The following is an 18,390-nucleotide window of genomic DNA, read 5'->3' as shown; positions in this document are numbered from 1 at the left end:
GTATCGTACTGACAAGAGAACGTATTCGTTTTTGAATGTCGTATCCGTGACGGGTACGACACCGTCTTGTTCCGTACGCTACATCTGTATATAAATAAATAATAAATACATATACTTAAACAATACACATCACTATCTAGCCCCAAAGTAAGCATACAGAGTAGCTTGTGTTATGGGTGCTAAGATAGTTGATATTATAATATTCATATACATTTATATACTACATATAAATACTTATATCTATATCTATACTAATATTATAAAGAGGTAAAGTTTGTAAGTTTGTAAGTTTGTCACATTTTTTAAATGGGGTAATCTTCGGAACTACTGGTCCGATTTTAAAAATTCTTTCACCAGTAGAATGCTACATTATCGGGGAGTGCTATAGGCTATATTTTATATTGGTACCATATATATTAGCCGAGTTATCACAGTTTTTGTCATACAGGTCGGACTAAAAACCTTTTAAACAGACTTATTCGCATGCGCTGCCTTAACCATTGTGTAAAATTGAAATTAATGTATGGAGACTTTATGTATCTTTAAAAGTTCTACAAAAAAGTCCGCGACGCCATATATCTATCTTCTATATATTAGCAGATATAGTACCTTTTGTGTTTTAAAAATTATTAATTTTATATACTTGGGTTTACGTCATTATTTATACTACTAAACTTTAATCCTTATCAAAATAAATTATTTAATAATCACAAGGATATTATGGAGATAAGATTTGCCCTTTACAGTATGTTAATCACTTAAATAGTTTCGGAGATAATACAAAATTTCTAAAAGACGCAGAAATTCCGCTATATGACGCCCGACGCTTTCATTTACGTAGTTCCCGTTCCCGTGTGAATATGGGGATCAAACATAGCCTATGACACTCGCAAATAACGTAGCTTTCTATTGGTAAAACAATTTTCCAAATCGGTCCAGTACATCCAGAGATTACCTCCTACAACCACACGAACTTTACCTCTTTATATTATTAGCATAGAAGTCTCTATTTCTCTTGGTCATACCACCACTCTCGAAGGACTGGACCGATTTTGCTAAGGGTAGGAGTAAGATAGAGAAGTTACAGGGTAGGGTAGGGCACGGGTAGGGAAGCGTAGGGGTAGTGTAGGGGTAGGGTAGGTTTAGGGCCGGGTTTAGGGTAGTGGTAGGGTAGGGGTAGAGGTAGGGTAGTGGTAGGGTAGAGGTACGGGTAGGATAGGGAAGTGGTAGGGTAGGGGTAGGATAGGCGTGAGATAGGGGTACGGGTGGGATAGGGGTAGGAAAGGGATAGGGTACGGGGAGGGTAGGGGTAGGATGGGGGTAGGGTGTAGGTAAGGTAGGGGTAGGGTAGATGTAGGGGTTGGGTAGGGTCGGGGTAGTGGTAGGGTAGGGGTACGGTAGGGTAGGGGTAGTAGTAAAGTTGACATCGAAATTTACGCAGACGAAGTCGCGGGCGTCCGCTAGTAATGTATAAATACACACAGACACTGGAAAAAACCAATGTTTATCACACAAATATTACTTCTTATAACATTTAAACCGCTTTCGCTTATTTAAAAACGCTTTTGCCTGTGACATGGGGTGGCGATAGGGTTGGGGAGTGCATCAATGCAGGTGGGTTGCCGCGTTTACTCGTTAGTCTTTGTGTTACTTTGATACGGCGGGGTTTAGAAAACTGTTCACCCTCCCCGCACCCCTCGCAGGTTTTTGAACTTAATTTACCGTGTTTACCGCTTTTAACTACCAATACCTACACGAATGGGTTTAATGTTTAAACTAATCTTAATATGTAAATCACGAAATCTAGAAAACCGCTGTACTTAGAAAAAAAATTTTTTTTTGGCTGATGGAAGGCTTCGGCCGTGGCTAGTTACCACCCTACCAGTAAAGACGTACAGCCAAGCGATTTAACGTTCCGGTACGATGCCGTGTAGCAACCGAAGAGGGTGTGGATTTTCATCCTCCTCCTAACAAGTTAGCCCGGTTCCATCTTAGACTGCATCATCACTTACCATCCGGTGAGATTGTAGTCAAGGGCTGACTTGTGAAGAATAAAAAAAAAATGTAATTTGGCAGGGAGGTAGTTTATAGTTAGTAGGTATCCGGTAAGAGCGGATTTTGCGACAGGGCCGGATTAAGGAGGCCTAAGGAAGGAAGTCGCCGGCGTCCGCTAGTATTATGTATGTGAATATGTTTTTTTTTGTCACGCCTAAACTAAACTGATTTTAAAAATTCTTTCACTGATCGAAAGTTACATTATCAGCGATATCAGTAGTTCTAGAGTTTATCACGAACAGACAGATGAAAGGACTTTGTTTCATAATATTATTATCAATAGGCAAAGTGTGAGCTAAGTACTAAACTAAACCAATTTTAAAAATTATTTCACAGATCGAAACGACGGCCGCGTGGCGCAGTGGGTAGTGACCATGCTTTCTACATCCACGGCTGTGGGTTCGATTCCCACAACTGGAAAATATTTGTGTGATGAGCATGAGTGTTTTCCAGTGTCTGTGTGTATTTATCTACTATATAAAAATACGTCGGGATTTCTACGGTTTTGCATTCGTTGGAAAGGTCTCGGGCTCCGTGAGGTTTATAGCAAAGAAAATTCAGAAAAAGTAGGGGGGTAGGGTAGGGGTAGGGTATGAGTACGGTAGGGTAGGGTAGGGGTAGGTTAGGGGTAGAGTTGGGTAGGGGTAGGTTAGGGGTAGAGTTGGGTAGGGGTAGTTGAAAGTTTACATCGAGTTTCACGCGGACGAAGTCGCGGGCTTCCGCTAGTACATTATATAAGTATTTATATGTAGTATATAAATGTATATGAATATTATAATATCAACTATCTTAGTACCCATAACACAAGCTACTCTGTATGCTTACTTTGGGGCTAGATAGTGATGTGTATTAAATATATTATTATAAAAAAGCTACATTATCAGCGATTTCAGCAGTTCTAGAGTTTATCACGAACAGACATACAGACGCGTCACAAGACTGTTTCATAATAATATTATTAATAGGCTTAGCGTGAGTTAAGTAGCTTTACCCTGTCCTCTACTACACAATCAAGGCTGGAAGGTCATATAGATAAATTGATTCGATTTGTGTGCGCCCATATTGGATTTGCTGTGACGTCACTGTGACACACTGATCCAAAAAGGTCTAGGTTTTTTTTTTTTAATTCTTTACAAGTTAGCCCTTGATTACAATCTCACCTGATGGTAAGTGACGTTGCAATCTAAGATGGAAGCGGGCTAACTTGATAGGAGGAAGACGAAAGTCCACATTTCTTTCGGTTTCTACACGACATCGCACTGGAACGCTAAATCGCTTGGCGATACGTCTTTGTCGGTAGGGTGGTAACTAGCCTCCCACCAGCCAGACCTGGACCAATTCAGAAAACATCAATTGGCCCAGGCAGGGATCGAATACCACTGCGCCACGGAGGCCGTCAAACCTCCAGGGGTCTACGGAAGACTCGGCGGGGGTCTACGTTGATGTGACATAAAATGGGGGTTCACAATACGTAAGTGGGGAAAATTTATCAGGTTTCATGCTGAATGGGAATTTTCTAAATTCTAAATTAGTTAATTAACTAAGTAGTAATTCATTCTCACAATTTCTTTTAAAAATTATTATTTTGTGGTGGCTGTTGATTCAGCTAATCACATTTTTTATCGAATTTTGGATAGAAAACAATTAAATTTGAAAGTGGTCTATGAGAAAAAAAAGGTTTGGAACCACTGTTGTAATACTTTATATGTATACTTCGTATGATAGCCCGATGGATATAACCTCAGCCTTCGTTTCGGAGGGCGTAGGTTCAAATCCAGCATGCACCTCCAACTTTTCAGTTGTGTGCATTTTGAGAAATTAAATGTCACGTGTCTTAAAAGGTGAAGGAAAACATCAAAACACCTGCATACCTGAGAATTTCCATCTTAAGACTGCATCATCACTTACCATCAGAAGAGAATGTAAAAAAATAGTACGTGATCCAGCATAAGGAATATATACCCTCATTTGTGATTTAGATTTCAAACTGTTTCAATTCCATATAAAATCGCGTTTACGTTTACGCGATAGATACGGTATCAAACTGCCACTAGGCACATTGTTCTATTTGAACGTTTTTTTATCCGACGTTAAATACACTCGTGCGAATGGGGGCTAAGCAGATTCAAAATATGATTACGTATTAAACTTCAGTATTAGTTAAGGTCTATATTAAACGAAATTATTCTCTAATTATTTAATATTAAAGTTCAATTTAAGTTGCAGCACATAATATTAAGAGCATTATGGTATATTCAAATAAGTACTGTATGAACAAGAAATAGGGTTTATATTCGGTTAAATTTAAAAATAGATAATATATTATTAACTATACCATACATATTACCATTTATTAGAATAAGTACTGTATATATGAAATGTTAGGGTCCATATTCGGTTGACAGTCGAAGTAGGTAATAATATGTTAAGACCTATTCATTAGCGTTTATTGAATTATGCACTGTAACTTTAAGAGATAAGGTTCATATTCGGTTGAGAGTCGCAGTAGGTAATACATTAAGAACTATAGATTAGTGTTTATTGGAATAAGTACTGTATATATCACAAGATAGAGTTCAAATTCAGTTGAGAGTCGCAGTAGGTTATATGTTAATAACTAAACATTAGAGTTTATTGAATTAAGTACTGTAAGTATGAAGAGATAGGGTCCAAATTCGGATGAAAGTCGCAGTAGGTAATATGTTAAGAACTATAGATTAGACTTTATTGAATTATGCACTGTAATTTTAAAGAGATAGGGTCCAAATTCGACTGGGAGTCGCAGTAGGTAATGCAGTATCGAGAGTACTATCGACCGAGTCTGAAGGTCACGGCTGCGGGACGCTACAATGAAGTCTAGATATCTAGAAGTCTTGAAGTCTAGATCTATTACTCCCAATTTCAAAATTTCGAAGGAAAATTTTCAAAGCCAGCAATGTTATAGGTTATGCCTAAATATACCTACTTAAAGTTAAAAAAAAACTAATTTTTTTTTATTATTTACAAGTTAGCCCTTGACAATCTCATCTGATGGTAAGTGATGATGCAATCTATAATAAGCGGGTTAACTTGTTAGGAAGATGAAAATCCACACCCCTTTCGGTTTATACACGACATTGTATCGGAACCAAAAATTTCTATACTATTAGATATGGCACTAATGCGTCGAAACTGAGGCGAACAAAAGTGGCTAATTGACAAAATTTAATTTAGTCGCATAGTAAACAACGAATTACTTCTCGGACCAAGGCGCGTTTGGAACCCTCGTAATTTTAATTTTAAGTTTTCGACTATTATTACCACCATTAGATTAAGTAAATCCTGACATTTCGAAAGTGCTTGTAGTAGAAAAGCTAACAAACCCATGCGACAACATCACCTAGGTTGTCGCATGGGTTCGTCGGCTTTTCGCGGATAATAGCAAAATAAATAAATCTATACTAATATTATAAAGCTGAAGAGTTTGTATGTTTGTTTGTTTGAACGCGCTTATCTCAGGAACTACTGGTCCGATTTGAAAAATTCTTTCAGTGTTAGATAGCCCAGTTATCGAGGAAGGTTATATATATTATCCCCATATTCCAACGGGAACGGGAACCACGCGGGTGAAACCGCACGGCGTCAGCTAGTTATTATATATTCATGATGAACTTCCGCAAAGTAACGCCTGTAACCGATGCTCTATAAGCCAGGGCAGGGAGAACAACGAGAGTGAAGTCTTGAAGTCTTCCCGGACTGATTCACTCAGGCCCCGGTTAACCCTTCCCGAATGGGCCTCTAAGCCGAGCATCATAGGAGACGCCCTTAGAGAGTCGTTCCGTACATTTCTTTAATTTTCGAAGCCTTAGCGATCGTAGACAGAGAATCGACGAGTCGCTTGGCTAGGGGGCTGGTAGAGTTCAACCTGCCTATCTATACAAGGTTATGTGCGATGTATTAGAAATATCGTATTACCCGCAAACCGCAGGATTGGGTTACTCAGTACGACGCCATGCATGATCCGGTTTGGCACTGGCCTGTGATGGTCAGATCTTTGGGATTTTATAAACTGCAAGGACATTGAACCCATGTGGCATAATTGACTCGTCGCCATTTTGATTTATTTTCGAAATCGCAGCGTTGGATGCAAGTGGTACGTATCTATGGGTAGAGTACACATAGACAAGACAACATTACTCCAAAATGTCAACTGTCAATGTCAAGCCAAAAATCAAGATGGCGATGAACTTCATTTTTCAAAAAAATTTCAATTTGATCAAAGAAAGATAACCTTCATTTCTCTAGCTCATAAATGGCGTCTTTATTGCATTAAATTAGTGATTAGATTTTTATTTAAAGAAGGAGTTATTGTCTATTTTGTATGAAGTCAATTTGGAGTTGCAGTGCATACCCTAGTTGAAAACATTATGCACGCCGCTATGGAAGTATGGATGGATACTAGTTGGTTCAAAACCATGCAAAGTATATGAAGTCCGGACTCTTCACCCCACCATTTTTATCACAACTATGAATGTCAAAGACCTTGTTGAATCACTTTCAATTGAGTTTACAGACGGACAGATTATGATTATTATGATTACCAGTGAGTCATGCTACAGCAACTACCATATGGTGCAGTGGTTATTCTTTGCTTTATCTGATCATAAGGTCAGTGGCGTGAGCTAAGAGTTGTCTTCTTAGTGCTTATTAACCCAGATAAGCCCACTGTCCTGTATATAGGACGGTCAAAATAAAAAAATATATCACGTTACCCTCTTAAATTATAAACTTGTTTTGTGGTGAAACAAAGTAAGAAGACTATGCTTTGTTATGGTAAATATATAAGTTTGAGGTAATTAGTAATTTATCAAAATATTTCACTACAAAGTGCGGAATAAAAGTATGTGGCAGTAATGCATCACAAGAGGTGTGTATAAAAAACTATAATTTATGTTTAGGTTCTAAATACTTATTAGCCCACTGTCCTATAATATAGGACGGCCATTTCCCGGAAAGCCTTACGGAAAATATTTTTCTCATCTATTTTAAGAGTATCAGAACTAAATTAACCAACTTTTTGTAAAGATTTTAATTAAAATAGTTTCGGGCTTATCTAAATACAGATTTGTCCAGTTTTCTTAATTTTATTACCAGTGCATACGCTGATCGACAACCTTATGCACGCCACTGCTTAAGGTGACTCCCAGTTCAGGTAATTTTAGTATTGTATATCTGTTTAAAAGCTTTGGTACCACTAGAACTGCAGTAAGTTCTATATTAGAACATGGCTTGTAGTCAAGTGACACGTTTGATTCTCTGTCTACAAATGCTAACATTTCGAAATTTAAAAATAAATATGGGAATTATAGATCTGATCTCGTGACATCATCATTATCAACCTATATTCAGCTCACGGCTGAGCTGGAGTCTCCTCTCAGAATAAGAGGGGTTAGGCCAATAGTCCACCACGCTGGCCCAATGCGGATTGGCAGACTTCACACACGCAGAGAATTAAGAAAATTCTCAGGTATGCAGGTTTCCTCACGATTTTCCTTCACCGTTTGAGACGCGTGATATTTAATTTCTTACAATGCACACAACTGAAAAGTTGGAGGTGCATGCCCCGGGCCAGAATCAAACCCACACCCTCCGGAATCGGAGGCAGAGGTCATGTCCACTGGGCTATCACGGCTATTTCGTGACATGTTGATAACAAATGTCATTCCCATACAATTAATTATAAGTGTGCTACCATCTTAAACTGCATTGTCACATAACATCAGGTGAGATTGCAGTCAAGTGTTAACTTTCACAAAGTTAACCTTTCAACTTAATATGAATGCAAATCATAAAATACTATTTTATTAGCTAACGGTGAAAGCATTTATTTTGTTTAAGCTTTCACAAAATTCATCATTGAATCTGCATATTTGTTGTGTACTTCAACATAAATGAAACAACCGTTCCGTTAGCTACCCGTTTAATGACTGAAGATAGATGCGATGCAGCGCAGGCGCATTATAATACAGCGGTGTGAATGTAGTTTTAATATGAGTACGTATTATACACATCAATATTGCTAATATAACTAGCTGACCCAACACGGTCTCACCTGCGTGATTCGTTCCAGGGAATACGGGGATAATATACAGCCTATAGCGTTCCTCGATAAATGGGTTATCTAACACTGAAAGAATTTTTGAAATCGGACCAGTAGTTCCTGAGATTAGCGCGTTCAAACAAACAAACTCTACAGTTGCATAATATTAGTATAGATAAGTTTTTAGTATAGACTAGTGTGGGACAAAGGCCAGCTGGCCTATTCACTAATTTGGTCTTTACTAACAACATATCAAAATAAATATCAAATAAATTGAGAAATGTCATCTACTGTATAATATCCATAATGGGTTGTCATTTGTTACACAGAATCTCAATTTTGTTTATGTCAACTAACATATATTAAAATTAGTGAATTCCCCTGAAGGACTATAAATCCAGCATTGAAAATATAATATTATTAAGAATAATAGTGATGTACACTAATTTCTTTTTAAAGTCTGTCATATTTGTAATTAACTGAAGTTTTAGTTTATGCAATAATATTGCAAATAAATTTTAGTAATAAGAAATATGATTCAAATCATACAATCCAGACACATGAGATTGTATGTACTTCATTTAAAATTATGATTGAAATTAAGTATTTATTAATTGTCTTCAATTAAAACTTTTTAAAAATAAATTTATAATTTATACTATGATTACAATTAAAGACAATTGGTATATAAAAATATAAATAAATCTCTGTCTACAAGTTGATAATGCTAAGTTAAAATTGAAAAATAAACAGATTATCTACCTACAGTCTTAATTTCTAATTCAAATATTACCTGTAATATTTTAATATATATCAAAGTATCTTATTACTTAGACCATTTAATTATTAAATTGATTTTTTTTGTAATTATAATTTTATATTGTTGATTAAAATTAAAAAATATTATGAGCTCAATAAACTATAAAACCTAAAGGTTGAGTAATAGTTTTAAAGAAAAAAACAAACCGATTGCATTCCAAATTCAAATCCAAATAGAAGAAACTTTCACCTCAAGACAAAAAATAAAGTATAAACACAGAAATGACGTCACAACACAAATGGGTCAATTCACAACTTAACACTTCGGTTTCACGTTCGCACTTTTTGAATTCGGAACAATAACTTTTTATTGACACAGAGTAAAACACACATTAAACTTCAACGGAAGAGGATGAACTGTTCCAATTTTATTATATTACTACACAGAGCACGTTCGCATGGCTAATTCGGGTTTATTTATATTTTACGCAATGACATTTGGTTTGACGCATAGTGCTTAGTGGAGCAACTGCCAAGTCGCGCGCCGACCGACCGGAGTGGCGCATTCCAATAGTGTTGTCAGCTTTGACATTGATTCTCCCCAAAACGGTATTAATGTTGTAGTTCTTGATACTCCCTAAATGGAGATCGATTAAATGTGTCTAATAAATGGTTTTATATTATTTAAATCATCATCATATCAGCCGATGGACGTCCACTGCAGGACATAGGCCTTTTGTAGGGACTTCCAAACATCACGATACTGACTCAACTGCATCCAGCGAATCCCTGCGACTCGCTTGATGTCGTCAGTCCACCTGGTGGGGGGTCGGCCAACACTGCGCTTACTAGTGCGGGGTCGCCATTCCAGCACTTTGGGACCCCAACGTCCATCGGCTCTTCGCACTATGTGCCCCGCCCATTGCCACTTCAGCTTCGCAACTCGTTGAGCTATGTCGGTGACTTTGGTTCTTCTGCGGATCTCCTCATTTCTGATTCGATCACGCAGAGATACTCCTAACATAGCTCGTTCCATCGCCCGCTGTGTGACTCTGAGCCTTCTTATGAGGCCCATAGCCATATTATTTAAATATATTATTTAAATAATATGGCTATGGCATTTTCGTGTTCTCGCATATTCCAAAATCTAAGGTTGTCTGAAAGAAATCGCTAGGAAGCAATAAGGTCACCTTTTGTTGCTTTTTATGTTATGGTGTATAAATAAAGAAAATATATAAACAACATTAAAAAATTACATTAAATAAATAAATAAAATATTACATTGTCTCTGAACAAATTATATAATAACTTGACAGTCTGGTTCACAAGTACCTACACCTTTTTTCAATTCTTTAAAATACCTCTACAGGTTTCCCTTTTCAATATACCAAAATATTTAATACACCTACATAGTGTGGAAATCTTTCCCTAAAAATGGGTAATTTTGAAGCGACGACAACATTGCAAAATGTCATACCGGTTTGCAGTGACACTTGTAGCGTTACCACTTTCACACAACTCGATTTAAGTTCGATAGAACGCTACGATAATAGTATGTATGTATGTACTAATACCAGTACTACCGACACATGTATATTGAAGTATAATAGATTTCAACCACGTCGTTGGTCTAATAGTTAGCCTATGTGGATTTATATCACAAGTTCCTTGGTTAAAGGGTTTTCTCTCTTACGTCACCCTAATAATAATAATATGCTCCCGACCGACTTTTCGGTCACGCCTAATCTCATGGTGAGATTAAACAAGTACGCAGGTCGCAGGAGATATTATAGTGCACAAGTGTGTGCGCAAGCACAGGTGCACTCTCTCTTCCCTCACTCTCGAAATCCGATGGGACGGCAGACCGACACGACTGGTGAGAAATCAGGCGCAGGACCGATGGCTTTACGTACTCTCCGAGGCACGGGGGTGTACTAACACCGACGACTTCCCAACTCCAGGCTGCTATTAAGATTTTCCTTGTAAGAAAAATCCCAATAACCTATTTTATTTTATTTTGATGGCCTGACCTGCAGAATAATAGACACATCTCTATCTCTCCTGTCATTGCGTTGGACCAGGCCGCCATTGTTCGGCATTTGTCTATTTCTCTTCAAGATATGTGTCGTTGGTCGCATGCTACCGGAGTTGGGAAGTCGGTGATATAACCCCGGGCCGCGAAAACACATTAAGCCGTCGTTCTAGCTCATAAGTATTATTAACATCACAAAGTCTCTCCAACTCGCGTTGGCGCGGCGTGGTGGGTATAAGCTCCAAATCCCCTCTTAGATAGGCTTGGCCCTGCGTGCCAATTCACTAACTTTGACGTATGTTAACTACCTAATATAATTCAACATCAAATCAACAACAATTGCATTTTTCGAATGACACTTTTTAACTTTATTACCTCTATTTTAATTAATTAACATTAAATAGTTAATACGAAATCATATGACTTAGAAATTACTAACAAGTTAGTTGGTAAATTTCGATTAAATGAATAACACTCAAGATAGTTTAAATTCTAAAACTCACTTTTAACTCGATACACTTTGAGTTCTTGTGGTAGGGGCGCGCTAACTAGGGCTGCCTACGCAGTATGTGAATTAGTAATGACTGCATAGTTTGAGAGGTGTCTGTTAATTATTACGTAGTTTGAGCATTTTTAGTATTCCATATAAGGATGAAATACTGGAGGCGGTTTTTATACTAATAAAACAGATGGCCGACGACATTATCAACCTATTTTAACCCACTACAGGACCACACATCCCTCGTAAGAGAGGATATTTTGGGACTTAGGCCCACCACGCCACAATGCGGTTTATGCATAGACTAGCGGACGTTCACGACTTCGTCCGCCCTTAGACAAAAGATCGCAAAATCCGTTCTTAGCGGATACCTTCTAAGTATAGACTACCTCCCTGCCAAATTTCGTCTTTGCAGGAGTTAATATGTTGTAACATATCGTAATGAAATATTATGTTTCATTTTTGATTCACAAAATTAGATAGCTTTTGATTTTACAGACATTTTTTCTTTATTTTGCTTTTATAATTTTCAAATTCAAGAACAACTTTCTATTCAAGAATACAAATTATCATGTTTTTCAAAATATCAACAATTTTTAACCGACTTCCAAAAAGGAGGAGTTTCTACGTTCGGCAGTATGTATGTTTTTTTTTTTAAATATAACAACATGAAATAGTGCTTATCGTGTAAAAAACGTAACACGCACTGGAGAAAACATAGTTATTTTGAAATCACAGACAGACATTTAAGTTTGATTTAAATGTATTTCTAACTGTCCGCGTGAAATACACAATCCCACCAGAAATACTTGATTATTTTTCGTGTTGAAAGTAGCCTATAGTTGCTCAATAATCTCCTCTACCTTCCAATAAACTTCCCATCAAAATAGGTACAGTCTTTCTAGAGATTTGCGCCATCAAACAGACGAACATTTTGAAAAAGTTTGTTTATGTTTCAGTGTTTATCTTTTTATCTTCTACAAGTTAGCCCTTGACTACAATCTCACCTGATGGTAAGTGATGATGCAATCTAAGACAGAAGCGGGCGAACTTGTTAGAAGGAGGATGAAAATCCACACCCCTTTCGTTTTATATACGACGTCGTATATTTGCATAATCGTTTGGCAGTGCGTCTTTGTCAGTAGGCTGGTAATTAGCCACGGCCGAAGCCTCCCACCACCCAGACCTGGGCCAATTAAGAAAACATCAATTGACCCAGTCGGGGTCGAACCCAGGACCTCCACCTTTTAAATCTGCGCATCTTGTAAATCACAGCGCACACCACTGCGCCACAAAGGCCGTCAAAATCACAATTATTTTAAAATCACACAAATTTCAATTTTACTAACAAGTATTGATACTCAGATGAAAAATCCCGAGTTTATCAGCCCTAGTGTGGAAAGCGCGTCCGTTCCTTAAACGAAAATAAACCAAGATGGCCGCGTCGTGTCAATAAAAATTACTTCCGCTCCTAATTGAGGAACGGTAATTAAATTCACTAATGACGAGCTTCTATAGCATATCCATCAGTTCCCTTTTTAACTCAAGCGGTGAAATCTAAGAAGGAGTTGTGATTTTTAGTAGTCTTATTAAAAACCCATCAATGGGGATGATGACTAGGTTTAAATATATTGATTTTTATGATACATTCGGGTAAATATGGTCAGTGTTAACTAATTTATACATAAAAAGCAAAGATTGTCTGGATATTTTCAAAATAAATAAGATTATAAAATTTTAAAATCTATTAAAAAAATTTTATCGTAATTAGATGAAAATTCATACAGTTTTAATTTCCTTACATTAAATGTGACATTTTTTAATATATGAACTATAAACATAAACGCACAAATCGCTAGTAAAGACTATAATTTTAAGGATTTAATTACAAAAATGTGTATCTATTACTACATATACTTATATAGATTTTCCCTTATTCTTGTAGTATAAAGCGATTAAATAAGACCTCTCGGTATCTAGTAAGACTTGCCAAATTACATAGTTCTACGATAGGTCAAGGAAAGTACCCTCCATACAAATGATTCCCTTGAGACTGTCGAAATATGTACGTATTTATGACATAGGCAGCCGGTTAATTACGTTAACTTAAAAGTTTGATTTCATCACAGCATCACGGTGAATTTAAAAATCATATATACTCAGGTCTACGCCTAAACCATTAGAAAATTCTTGTACCAATGAAAAGTTGCATTATCAGCGAGTGACGTAGACCATATTTTTTTAGTAGGCAACCACTTGGCTGCAATCATGCTTGACAGTAAGTGATGATGCAGCCTATGGTGGAACGCGCTTGCCTAGAAGACGCCTATGCACTCTTGACTTGATACCCATATTGTATTGTAGGTGGTAGTGAAAACGGAAGCTGGAAGGGCATTCTATAACTTTGCAGTGCGGATCAGGAACGAAGAATCGAAACGCTTCGTACATGTCCAAAGGACATCAACTACGTATAGATGCAGATCTCTGCGACGCCTGGCAGTTCTATGGTAAAATGGTGAATAATTTTATCCCCATATTCACACGGTAACGGAGAATACGCGGGTGAAACCGCGGGGCGTCTATTAGTACTAATTAAAAACTTGTGTGAGTTGTTTACTACTGTGTTTATCGTCATATAAATTACCAATTTAATGTAAATTTCATTCATTTATCAGTTTTAAAACTTGTTTTAAGTACTTGAAAAAGCAATTAAATTTGAAGGTACCTAAATTACTAAATAGTAAAAACTTTTAACGTATTAAATAAAAGCATTAAAATAAACACCATAACTTAACTCAAATTAAAATAAAATACTTTTTTAGTATAAACATCGTGTATTTTTTTTTTAATTCGCCAAAAAATAGGGATTTATTTAAAAAATACTATATTTCTGTTATTTCTTCAATGTGAAATATGTGGCAACCCTATAAACCCTATTTTTAATAATAAAAAAAAAATATTATTATTCCGGATCTGGGATCAAACCGAAGTTCCAATTTCAGTCGCCTACTATCAGTCACACGGGCTAATGAAAAAAAAGATAAACAAAATAAATAATAATTATACCCAATAGAGCTCTATCTACGATTTAATAATTAAACCGAGATATTAAAAAATGGGTCACATTTTCGTAATAAACCTTTGTTATACATACCAAAAGCTACCTTATAACTATATAAATTAGGAATAAAATCGCATACCTTATCATAAATGGAACTACACTATAAAATACATACATACAATTAAAATTGAACTCTAACAACATAGACTTTGGGTTCATTTTAATTGTAACGTCTAAGTTACGCAATTTGTCTATGCTACAGATATGGCCGCCGCACATTTGGCGGGAAACTAAAATAACATGGCGACTCCGGCAGCGATCCGTCAGGAATGTTTATAGTGCAACAAAATAAAACAAACACATTCTTCTGTACAATCTTGTGGACTAAGCTCTTGCAATAGCCAAACAATCTTTCACTGGTTGTGAAATGAGGTCATTCGGCTCACTGTTGAGCACGAGTCACCTCTCAGAATGGGTTAGGGTAATCACCACGCTTCCTCAATGCGGATTGACAGACTTCACACACGCAGAGAGTTAAGAAAATTCTCTGATATGCAGGTTTCCTCACAATGTTTTTCCTTCAACGTTTGAGACACGTGATATTTAATTTCTTAAAATGCACTTAACTGGTAAGGTTGAGAAACAAGGTTACTTATATGAAGTATAAGTTAATTTTGACAATTTCTTTGCAACATTCTACCAAACTGCTAAATAGCTTCAAATTCAGTTATAATTTGCATGAATGAAGGAAAGTCTTATTATAGTGTTAAAGATTAAATAGATGATAAAACAGCTTGATGTTGAACTGCACTATACGATTGTGTGCTTAGTTCTAGATAAGTAAGTTTGTAAAATGGTGGTAACAAAAAAAAACCTTGGCTGAGTTTGTTGTGGGCTCTTCTCGGACCGAGGCACATTTGGAACCCTCGTAACTTTAATTTTAAGTTTTCGACTTCAATTACCACCATTAAATCATGACATAACTTGACTTTTCAAAAGTGTATGTAAATTAAGCCTAATTGATATAAATGAAATTATTTGAAAAATTTAAATATAGCATAGCAGACCCCACATAGACCAAGCTAGGAAGAAGAAGAACAATGATTTATAGCAAAAATCATTTTCTATAATAATAATAAACATGATGGATACCTACATAAATCATTACCCTTATCAGCCTTTAATGTGAAAGGCCAAAGGCCAAGTTTTTTTTAAACAACAAATATAAACAAATGTATTGCTGTAAAAATTGAACCAACTTCAAGTATGCACTATTCTAAAAAGCGAAAAATAACATCGTACCTATGTCCTATATATTGATCGGTTTGATGGCGGTACTATGCCAAATAGGGTTGTAAAGTTTTCCATTTTCTTGTGTTACATAATTGTTGTACTTTTATTTAAAAGAAATATAATATGTTAAGTATCTAAAACCACATAAAAAGAGATGTTAAAAAACAAGTTCTCACCTCTTCTTGTTGACTGAGAGAGGAGTGACTGCCCCACTCATCCCAACTCTCTTTCTCACCTGCCAAACAAATCACATACAGCTCAAGAAGAAGAAAAAGTAAGTAAGTAAATTAATTTGTCTCAAATATCATAATTAAAGCACCATCGTGCTGCTGTCAATGTGGAAACCACCTTTTCCTTTGATGGTGCAAATTTTTAATGGCCTCTGTGGCGCAGTGGTATGCGGGGTGGATTTACAAGGCGGAGGTCCTGGGTTCAGTCCCCGGCTTGGGCAATTGAGATTTTCTTAATTTGTCCAGGTCTGGTTCACCCAACCCTATTGGCAAAGATATACCACCAAGCGATTTAGCATTCCGGTATGATGCCATGTAGAAATCGAAAGGAGTGTGGATTTCATCCTCCTCCTAACAAGTTAGCCCGCTTCCATCTTAGACTGCATCATCACTTACCTTCAGGTGAGATTGAAAAAAAAAATGTTAGTTCTGTTTGTTTACAAGAACAGAGTCGTAGTCGGAGAGTGTAACGGAACCTTCACTGGTGTGGAGTAGGCCATTAAGACATACTGGTAATGATGCAGGAGGCTCAATACCAAGGTGTTAGTCCCTACAAGAGGCCTATGTCCAGCAGTGGACGTCCATTGGCTGATAATGATGATGATGGATGATCATGAGCATACTCACAATAGCTTGCTTCACTTGTTTCCTCCATCTTGCTACTTTGTTAACTGGATCATAACATCTGTAAGAAGTCAAATAAAATTATTTATTTCCATTTATTTAAATAAATATGCTAAATACCTATTTAATTACATTTTTGACGACAATTTTAAAAGTGTGGCAACCCTATGCATGTTATATATGTTTATAGTCAAAACATTATCAACAATTTATTTTGCAAATATAGTTTAAAGTGTAGGAAAGCATTAATATATAAATATTATAATAAATCCACTATTAAAAAAATTATTAATTGTGACCAATTTTTTGCTTTACTTACTTAATATTTGTGACAAGTAGATATTATTTAATCACAATTTCAATTTAATTTTGTTTCACATAAAATTCCACTCCACTTCCACTATAAATATTTAAAAATCGAATCACTTCGCGACGAAACACGCCCACTTACTAATATAGAAAACAAGCTAAAACTAACGTCTTAAATTGCAATAGACGCGTATATATCGATAAAACGGCACATTTTAAGACACATTTAATTTATGATTCATCGAACTGAACAATATTTCTTTCATAAAATTGCATATTTCCGTAAGTTCATTGTACTTTGGTGTTTACAAAGTTATGTCAAATCGATGCACTGAAACACAGACTAATAATTTACAAATAGTATGTGTATAATCTATGAACCGAAATAGAATGGGAAGTGGGAAGTTTCACCACAGACATACATAAATAGTTTAGGAATACAAGGAAAAAAATATCAATTTGACTTGATATTTTGTTCCTCGACTCTTTTAAAGTGTTTAAATAATGTAATATGGAAAGTAATTTATTTACCATAAAAATGTTTTCTTTTTCTAAGAAATTGTCAGGATCAGTCCCGAGTTAAAAAAATAGTTATTATACCCTCCGACCTCCATGCCCCGGATATCACATTAGGCCGCAAAGCACACCAACCTGTTTTACAACAATAAGGCAAGTTAAAACTCCGAATCCCGGGCACTCTGCAGTGGGCGATTAAAAATAAGTTGATAAAATTAGTGATGGCGATAGATATTTTTATCTCAAATAAAGTAAGTAATTGATAACTGCTTCGTTGTTATATGATTTTGGTCGCAAGGTTCGAATCCTGAGACAGTCGGCATTATAAGTCAACGATCCCACTGTAGCAGCATGGTGGGTCAAGTTCCATATCTTCGATGCTATAAAGTTGGAGCGCTCTCTAGTGGGCCATGTTAATGATAAACGAAATAAATATACTCGAAATTTACTTAGATGACTTTTTTACACAACAATAATGGCCGACTATGAATCAAAGACAATCAGTAGGGTTGAGAAGTTAACGGCGGGCATCGGAACGATATCAAGTAGGTATCGTTATAACTGAAATACCTAAACTAAAACATCCGTTACTATACTACGTTATCTTAAAAGGGAACGTATAGTAACGTTTGTCGGTTGTGTGCATTTTAAGAAATTAAATATCACGTGTCACAAACGGTGAACGGTGCACGGTTTATGCCTATGGGTACGCGTGGTTAAGAAATGGGGTAATCTTTTTTTATTATTATTATAAATATACTTAAACAATACACATCACTATCTAGCCCCAAAGTAAGCATACAGAGTAGCTTGTGTTATGGGTGCTAAGATAGTTGATATTATAGTATTAATATACAATTATATACTACATATAAATACTTATATACACTCATGCTCATCACACAAATATTTTCCAGTTGTGGGAATCGAACC

At 36.2% G+C, this 18,390-nt stretch overlaps 1 protein-coding gene across 1 annotated transcript in view; it reads right to left on the bottom strand.

The window, feature by feature from the left end:
- Window positions 1-9,473, bottom strand: part of LOC112048778 (uncharacterized) — a gene marked incomplete in the record, with an annotated part of 33,819 nt that extends 24,346 nt beyond the window's left edge. The window contains 1 exon segment of the mRNA XM_052890028.1: window positions 9,101-9,473.
- Between the last annotated feature and the right edge of the window lie 8,917 nt (window positions 9,474-18,390).

Source organism: Bicyclus anynana, chromosome 27 (genome assembly GCF_947172395.1).
Source record: "Bicyclus anynana chromosome 27, ilBicAnyn1.1, whole genome shotgun sequence".
NCBI lineage: Eukaryota > Metazoa > Arthropoda > Insecta > Lepidoptera > Nymphalidae > Bicyclus > Bicyclus anynana.
The sequence above is the reverse complement of the archived record's forward strand: the minus strand, read 5'-3'. Positions and strand labels throughout refer to the sequence as shown.